A 10,000-nucleotide genomic window follows, 5' to 3' on the forward strand; every position below is an offset into this window, starting at 1 on the left:
CAAATGGGAGATGACAGAATATCTAAGGCATTGGAACACACTAGGTAAGCGACAGCAGGAGAAAGCAATTACCATGAATACATTTTCTAATAAACTTGTATCCTTCAGATGATAAGCAATTAAATATGTGTAATTATGGTTTCCATACAGTCATTTCTAAGCTGATTAGTTCTGTGTACTTTAAATCCTGTAATGGAGCTGTGGATGGGCTATGGACGGGCGTGGCAGCTCATCTGCACATCTCTAATGCTAATGAGGCCTTAGGAATGCCGAATAGCAGCAATAAGCCTGTTCTCAGCCCCAGTTATAAAAGCTGTCAGGGGAGGGACATGTCAGTGACGAGAAATGGAGACGCAGCCTGTATGTACTCGCCCTGTGCACACAGGCAGTGTCACTGTCACCAAGGGCTCAACAGGGATAAGGCCGTTTGCATTTTAGTCTTCTTTGACTTGGTGGGTGGGAGACTGAGACTTATAAATAAAATAAAATCAACTCAAATGTTATTGGTCACATACACATATTTAGCAGATGTTATTGCGGGTGAAGCGAAATGCTTGTTTTTACTGCTCTGAATGATGCTGTTCTGGAGCGATGATGAGCAGCACTAACTGATCCACTCACCTCTAGAGGGTTGATCAGTATTATGAGGAAGTCTATCAGGTCAGGTGTGTTGACTCAAGTCTAATGTTCAGTCTCAGGTTTTAAGGTTTTAACCAGTCAATGCAAGTCAGATGTGTGTTTTCCCCTTGGAATATGACACCTGGGACACGGCTGTAAAATGAGAGTTTAAGAGGTTTTTTGGGAATGGTTATTAGACTTTTAACAGTTAGGGAAAAAAGAGTGTGATGAGTTTTTAAGCAGCACAACATCTGGTGGGATAAAAAGGCTTTAATCATGGTGGATATCTTTGCTCATTAGTGACATACACACAGACAGACACACACCCCTTCCCTCCTCCTCGGTTATTAACGGGCAAACAGGTGTGACACTGACATTTTACAGTTTCGTCCCTGTCCCATCATGCGTCAGGGAAACTCCTGGCATTTTGCCTCTGTGTGTTTTTATCAGCGCTGGCTGCAGGACTGACCAGTGTGACCCCAATGTTGCCCACTGTCACTCATCATAAGTGAGTTTATCAACACACATCTAATCGGCACACTCCAGTGGGACCTTAACCATTTGCATACTAAGATTACTTTCTTCTGCTTGGCAGAGGAGCCACCTCCTTTGCATAATTAAAAATGATAAGGACACCGCTAACAAATGTGTCATAACATTGTTAGATATACAACTATATTTTAAAGAATACATTTAGAGAGGCAATGGATTGGAAAAGGGCTAAAGGGTACAAAACATTACAAATTCAAAATCAAATAGCTAAATGATCCTTGGTATGACCTTCTTAAAACAATTCCATATAGCTTAGTAGAACCCCCGCCCTTCCCCGGGCTTAGACAGGTCTTAGACTGTTATGGGTATTAAGGACAATTGCTCTTTCCATGACATAGACTGACCAGGTGAATCCAGGTGAAAACTATGATCCTTATTGATGTCACCTGTTAAATCCACTTCAATCAGTCTAGATGAAGGACAGGTTAAAGAAGGATTTTTAATCCTTGAGACAACTCAGACAGGGATGCTGGCCCGTGTTGACTACAATGCTTCCCACAGTTGTGTTCTTGACACAAACCAGAAGGTAAATGGGCAAGAATGGGGTATGGTAGTAAGTGTCAGGCGCACCGGTTTGTGTCAAGAACACAACTGTGGGAAGCATTGTAGTCAACATGGGCCAGCATCCCTGTGGAATGCTTTCGACACCTTGTAGTCCATGCCCGACGAATTGAGGCTGTTCTGAGGGCAAAAGGGGGTGCACCTCAATATTAGGAAGGTGTTCAGAATGTTTTGTACACTGTGTATGTTATGGCATAGATATATGAGCAGTGGGAGTTTGAGCATTTCACATCTTTACAGATGGTTGATAAATATGCTATGATCAGGTTCAGTAGGCCTATATGTTTATTTTATTTGTATTTATTTCACCTTTATTTAACCAGGTAAGCCAGTTGAGAACAAGTTCTCATTTACAACTGCGACCTGGCCAAGATAAAGCAAAGCAGTGCGATTTAAAAACAACAACAACACAGAGTTACATATGGAATAAACAAAACGTACAGTCAATAACACAATAGAAAATCTATATACAGTGTGTGCAAATGTAGTAAGTTATGGAGGTAAGGCAATAAATAGGCCATAGTGCAAAATAATTACAATTTAGTATTAACACTGGAGTGATAGATGTGCAGAAGATGATGTGTAAATAGAGATACTGGGGTGCAAATGAGCAAAATAAATAACAATGTAAATAACAACATTGTTTTTGGACACAGGTCCAGGAATGGCTAAAGGATTGCAATATTTACCTGGAGCTAACCCTGCAGATAGCACTACTGGGTGATCTGAAAAGTCATAGTCAATCGATCAATAATATAATAATACTTTTAGCAAAAATGTTTATTTTCAATTTACGATCTGTAGAAACAATGAGAATAGAAAGGTTCAGAACTTTTGTAAAACATCACAGTACAGTTGAAAAATATATGGCAAATAGAAATCCAATATGGATGGTGTTAAGAGATAGATGGGAGGTGTTGAATGGAGCTGAAGGATGGGACTAATAACAACAACTAATAACAACAAGATAACTAATGTAAAGCATACAGTGTCTATAATAAGTATGTAGGTTATAGGTTGAGAGCTTTTGTGAAAGAGCATAGTTAGAAAAATATGGCATATAGAAGCAAACCAGATGGACATCATGAAAAATGATCGGAGAAAGTTCAGGAGTAAAAACAAACAAAATGTAATTATTGTAGAATTTGACTGTGTCCATAAAATGTATATAGTATGTATGGGCTGGAAGTAGAGGCCTAAGCGTTGTTGTTCACTAGTTTACTCCAATTGGGGAAGGGGTGGTGGGGTTGGAAAGTAATGAAGGGAAATATAATTTTTAAAAGGATATGTGTGTGTGTATGGATGTATATATGTATGTATGTATGTATATATGTGTGTGTATGTGTGTGTATGTACTGTATGTGTGTATATATATATATATATATATATATATATGTATATACATATGTATATACAGTGGGGAGAACAAGTATTTGATACACTGCCGATTTTGCAGGTTTTCCTACTTACAAAGCATGTAGAGGTCTCTAATTTTTATCATAGGTACACTTCAACTGTGAGAGACGGAATCTAAAACAAAAATCCAGAAAATCACATTGTATGATTTTTAAGTAATTAATTTGCATTTTATTGCATGACATAAGTATTTGATCACCTACCAACCAGTAAGAATTCCGGCTCTCACAGACCTGTTAGTTTTTCTTTAGAAGCCCTCCTGTTCTCCACTCATTACCTGTATTAACTGCACCTGTTTGAACTCATTACCTGTATAAAAGACACCTGTCCACACACTCAATCAAACAGACTCCAACCTATCCACAATGGCCAAGACCAGAGAGCTGTGTAAGGACATCAGGGATAAAATTGTAGACCTGCACAAGGCTGGGATGGGCTACAGGACAATAGGCAAGCAGCTTGATGAGAAGGCAACAACTGTTAGCGCAATTATTAGAAAATGGAAGAAGTTCAAGATGACGGTCAATCACCCTCGGTCTGGGGCTCCATGCAAGATCTCACCTCGTGGGGCATCAATAATCATGAGGAAGGTGAGGGGTCAGCCCAGAACTACACGGCAGGACCTGGTCAATGACCTGAAGAGAGCTGGTACCACAGTCTCAAAGAAAACCATTAGTAACACACTATGCCGTCATGTATTAAAATCCTGCAGCGCACGCAAGGTCCCCCTGCTCAAGCCAGCGCATGTCTAGGCCCGTCTGAAGTTTGCCAATGACCGGGACCTCTTTTTTCAATCTGGATGATCCAGAGGAGGAATGGGGGTCATGTGGTCTGATGAAGACAAAAATATAGCTTTTGGTCTAAACTCCACTCGCCGTGTTTGGAAGAAGAAGAAGGATGAGTACAACCCCCTAGAACACCATCCCAACTCGTGAAGCATGGAGGTGGAAACATCATTCTTTGGGGATGCTTTTCTGCAAAGGGGACAGGATGACTGCACCGTATTGAGGGGAGGATGGATGGGGCCATGTATCGCGAGATCTTGGCCAACAACCTCCCTTCCCTCAGTAAGAGCATTGAAGATGGAGTCGTGGCTGGGTCTTCCAGCATGACAACGACCGAAACACACAGCCAGGGCAACTAAGGAGTGGCTCCGTAAGAAGCATCTCAAGTTCCTGGAGTGGCCTAGCCAGTCTCCAGACCTGAACCCAATAGAAAATCTTTGGAGGGGAGCTGAAAGTCCGTATTGCCCAGCGACAGCCCCCGAAACCTGAAGGATCTGGAGAAGGTCTGTATGGAGGAGTGGGCCAAAATCCCTGCTGCAGTGTGTGCAAACCTGGTCAAGACCTACAGGAAACGTATGATCTCTGTAATTGCAAACAAAGGTTTCTGTACCAAATATTAAGTTCTGCTTTTCTGATGTATCAAATACTTATGTCATGCAATAAAATGCAAATTAATTACTTAAAAATCATACAATGTGATTTTCTGGATTTTTGTTTTAGATTCCGTCTCTCACAGTTGAAGTGTACCTATGATAAAAATTAGAGACCTCTACATGCTTTGTAAGTAGGAAAACCTGCAAAATCGGCAGTGTATCAAATACTTGTTCTCCCCACTGTGTATATATATATATATATATATATATATATATATATATATATATATATATATATATATATATATGCGAGAAAAAAAACATATGGGGGATTGGAAGTGATGCAAACAATTACATTGATGGAAGTTACAATCTATCTGAAATATTAAAGCTGATCTACCCCCTAAAAAACAAAAACAAAAACAACAAAAAACAATGTAAATAACAAAATGGGGATGAGGTAGTTGGGTGGGATAATTACAGATGGGCTGTGTACAGGTGCAGTGATCGGTAAGCTGCTCTGACAACTGATGCTTAAAGTTAGTGAGGGAGATAAGTGTCTCTAGCTTCAGAGATTTTTGCAGTTCGTTCCAGTCATTTGCAGCAGAGAACTGGAAGGAATGGCGCCCAAAGGAGGTGTTGGCTTTGGGGATGACCAGTGAGATATACCTGCTGGAACGCATACTACGGGTGGGTGTTGCTATGGTGACCAATTATCTAAGATAAGGCGGGGATTTGCCTAGAAGTGATTTATAGATGACCTGGAGCCAGTGGGTTTGGCGATAAATATGTAGTGAGGGCCAGCCAACGAGAGCATACAGGTCATAATGGTGGGTAGTATATGGGGCTTTGGTGAAAAAACGGATGGCACTGTGATAGACTACATCCAATTTGCTGAGTAGAGTGTTGGAAGCTATTTTGTAAATGACATTGCCGAAGTCAAGGATCGGTAGGATAGTCCGTTTTACGAGGGCATGTTTAGCAGCATGAGTGAAGGAGGCTTTGTTGCGAAATAGGAAGCTGATTCTAGATTTAACTTTGGATTGGATATGCTTAATATGAGTCTGGAAGGAGAGTTTACGGTCTAACCAGACACCTAGGTATTTGTAGTTGTCCACATATTTTAAGTCAGACCCGCCGAGAGTAGTGATTCTAGTCGGGCGGGCGGGTGCAAGCAGTGTTCGATTGAAGAGCATACATTTAGTTTTACTAACGTTTAAGAGCAGTTGGAGGCCACGGAAGGAGTGTTGTATGGCATTGAAGCTCATTTGGAGGTTTGTTAACACAGTGTCCAGTGAAGGGCCAGATGTATACAAAATGGTGTCGTCTGCGTAGAGGTGGATCTGAGAGTCACCAGCAGCAAGAGCGACATCATTGATATACACAGAGAATAGAGTCGTAAAGAATTGAGGGGAAAACATACACGAAATGTACGCGTTGAATTCTGGTATGTCTGGCCTTCTGCTCACCCCACCATTTTGCAGCATGTTGACATTATAGTAGAAGGCCCATATTGCCTGTCATCTGTTTACGTTAATTAACACTTTTACACCTTCTCACCCTCTGTGGCTAATCTCCACTGTATATGAGAGAACTGTTCTATATGAACAGTTTAAGTGTTTACCTTTTTATAGGAAGCAGCTGCAGACTTTTCATATGACCAAAAGATTATCCAACCGGAACGTGATTCATTGGAAGGATGAAATATACTGTATATGTGTCCCAAATGGCAACCTATTCCCTATGGGCCCTGGTGAAAAGTAGTGCACTATAAAGGGAATAGGGTGCCATTTGGGACAGAGACCATGTGTTCCACCCTGCCTAATACAGACCTGTGTTTACTGTGCACAATTTAATAACATGATATTAAAAATGCCCACAGCGATTGTTGTCACACGGTGTACGTTTTCACCAAGATGGACGACCTTTGGTTCATTTTAATGAGGCAGTTTCATGAGTTTTCTAAACAAAACGATAGCAATACCATACCATGAGGAACAATAATTGGGTTAGATATTTCTGTTGTCAGGCAGCACCAAAATGTTTTTAATGCTGTTAAAAGAGTCAAATCACATTCAAAACAGTATTTAGTATTTGTGCTCAATTGTATAGCCAATACTGTCAAAGTCAAAGCAGTTGCAGAGACAGTGGTAGGTTGATATTCTGAAAATATGTATTGATGATGAACATTGAGATTAACATTAAATAAGGTTTTTCTGGCACCAGGAAGTAAACCATATGAATAATGAGTATCAAAAGTTACTCCGGGAGAGCAAAGCAAAGACTGGTGCACAGGGTGAAACTTCAACTTCACCAGGAGAATGTGTTAGGTCTGACGCTCAGGCACCTCTCCTCAGTGTGAGAGGGGCAGTGTACTCAGATCTGGTGTCCCAAATACAACCCTATTCCCTATATAGTGCACTACTTTTGACCAGAGCCCTTTGGACCCTGATCAAATATAGTGCACTATATAGAGAATAGGGTGGTATTTGGGATGCAAACTAGATCATTTTCTCTCCTTCCAGGAGGTGAGGCTATATCTTTGGCTTGCCTTGTGCGCATGTCATTCATCATTCGGGGTCACAGTGAGTCCCCCATGCCTTTCCTGAACAAATAACTGATCATGACCTTTGTTCCTTCCTTTTGCATAACAATTGACATCAGTATTCAGCCAGTCACAGCTGTGGCAACAACAGACTACGCGAAATGCCAGCCTCCTAATTCCTAACTTAGATTTTTAATGAACCCTCACACTGGAGGGGGGGGGGCTGGTGAGGGGGATGAGGGGCAGCATCTGCGATACATAGTAGGCTGCTCAGTCGCCTCGTTTATACCTGGGGCTAACATGCGACCTTGGTGCTGAACTTATCCACATTCTGATTGTGCCCACATTGTAGCCGTTGTATCTACACATGTTAGTAAAATATGTCTCTTATCAGTCCACTGTGTCCTCATTGTGACCAGATTTCCTGGTCACAGATATTCTTTCAAAATAATATTTATGTATTTATTTTAAGACACATATTAATGACATAAGTCAATGGCACCACCTGTCAATGACTGTAGAGGGCAGGATAATGATGGTTTCACTGTCCAGATGCGTCTACGCTGTGTGTCTGACTACCTCCAGAGGTGGTCAGGAAGATCTAATCACAATCAGATCACAATGTCTTTTAATTGTCTACACCTGTCATAATGTGGACAAGATCAGGACAAAGGATGCATATTAGAACCAGGTACAGTGCCTTCAGAAAGTATTCACACCCCTTTTTGCTATGTTACAGCCTGAATACCCCATAACGTCAAAGTGGAATTTTGTTTGTGGACATTTATTATTATTAATTAAAAATTCTAAGCTGAAAGGTCTTCAATCAATAAGTAACAACCCCTTCCGTGTTCAATAACAGTGGTTAACATGATTTTTGAATGACTACCCAATCTCTGTACCCCACACAATTATTTGTAAGGTCCCTCAATCAAGTAGTGAATTTCAAGCACAGATTCAACCACAAAGACCAGGCAGGTTTTAACAATGACTCGCAAAGAAGGGCACCAATTGGTAGATGTGAGAAGAAAAAAAGGGAAAAAAAGCAGACGCTGAATATCCCTTTGAGCATGGTGAAGTTATTAATTACACTTTGGATGATGTATCAATACACACAGTCACTACAAAGATCACAGGCGTTCTTCCTAACTTCACCATTAGGCCAAAGGTGATTTTAAAACAGTTACAGAGTTTAATGGTTGTGACATGAGAAAACTGAGGATTACTCCACAATACTAACCTAAACGGCAGAGTGAAAATAAGGAAGCTTGTACAGAACAAAAATATTCCAAAACATCCTGTTTGCAACAAGGCACTTACTAAGAAATACTGCAAAAACATTGAATAAGAAATTAACTTTTTTGTCCTGAATGCAAAGCGTTATGTTTAGGTCAAATCCTACATAACACATCAATGAGTTCCACATATTTTCAAGCATGGTGGTGGCTGCATCATATTATGGGTATGCTTGTCATTGGCAAGGACTAGGGAGTTTTTTTTGTTGGATAAAAATAAGGAATAAAGCTATAAACACGGGCAAAATCCTAGAGGAAAACCTGGTTCAGTCTGCTTTCCATCAGACACTGGGAGACGAATTCACCTTTCAGCAGGACAATAACCTAAAACACAAGGCCAAATCTACACTGGAGTTGCTTACCAAGACGACAGTGAATGTTCCTGAGTGGCCTAGTTAAAGTTTTGACTTAAATCAGCTTGAAAATCTATCTATGGCAAGAATAGGAAATGGTTGTCTAGCAATGATCAAATCTGACAGAGCTTGAAGAATTTTAAAAATAATAATGGGCAAATATTGTACAATCCAGGTGTGCAAAGCTCTTAGAGACTTACCTAAAAAGACTCACAGCTGTAATCGCCACCAAATGTGCTTCTACAAAGTATTGACTCAGGGGTGTGAATACCTATGTCAATGAGATATTTCTGTATTTAATTTTCAATACATTTGCAAAACTGTGGGGTATTGTGTGTAGATGGATGAGAAAATAACATATATTGAATCCATTTTTATTTTAGGCTGTAACACAAACAAAATGTGGAATAAGTCAAGGGGTATGAATACTTTCTGAAGGCACTGTATAAATGGGGCCAGAGAGAAATCAACCATCCATGATTCATTACATGTTTCCTGCTGAGCCGCCTGAGATGGCAATGAACCTAGCAACAGGATCCTAGCAACAGAAATGACTCTCTGCTGCAGCCTATCAGGAACTTTGATGGCTGATCAAAATTGAGCCAATGGGTATAGGGGGGATGGAGGGAAGATATGTGTTTCCTCTAACAACTGGTCAGACTGCCATAGACTGGTGTGTCTAGGACCACTGAAATAGAATCAGTAGAATGGTAATCCCTATTCAAGTCAGTGATGCCATAATGGGTGGACTGGTAGCCATTTAGAGTGTACCTTCTTTCCCCGTTCTGGTGATTCTATATCTGTCTGGGATTTCCTGTCAGGCTGATAGGAAATAATAATAATATAATATGCCATTTAGCAGACGCTTTTATCCAAAGCGACTTACAGTCATGTGTGCATACATTCTTTTTTTTGTGTATGGGTGGTCCCGGGGATCGAACCCACTACCTTAGCGTTACAAGTGCTGTGCTCTACCAGCTGAGCTACAGAGGACCAAATAGACATAGGAGGATCATTAGATTCATAGCTGAAGTATATGCATATTTCCTCGAAGGACAAGATACATACAGTATAGTCAGCTAATCACAAAATGTACAGTGAGGGAAAAATGTATTTGATCCCCTGCTGATTTTGTACGTTTGCCCACTGACAAAGAAATTATCAGTCTATAATTTTAATGGTAGGTTTATTTGAACAGTGAGAGACAGAATAACAACAAAAGAATCCAGAAAAACGCATGTCAAAAATGTTATAAATTTATTTGCATTTTAATGAGGGAAAT

This window comes from Coregonus clupeaformis, chromosome 34, assembly GCF_020615455.1.
Source record: "Coregonus clupeaformis isolate EN_2021a chromosome 34, ASM2061545v1, whole genome shotgun sequence".
Lineage (NCBI taxonomy): Eukaryota > Metazoa > Chordata > Actinopteri > Salmoniformes > Salmonidae > Coregonus > Coregonus clupeaformis.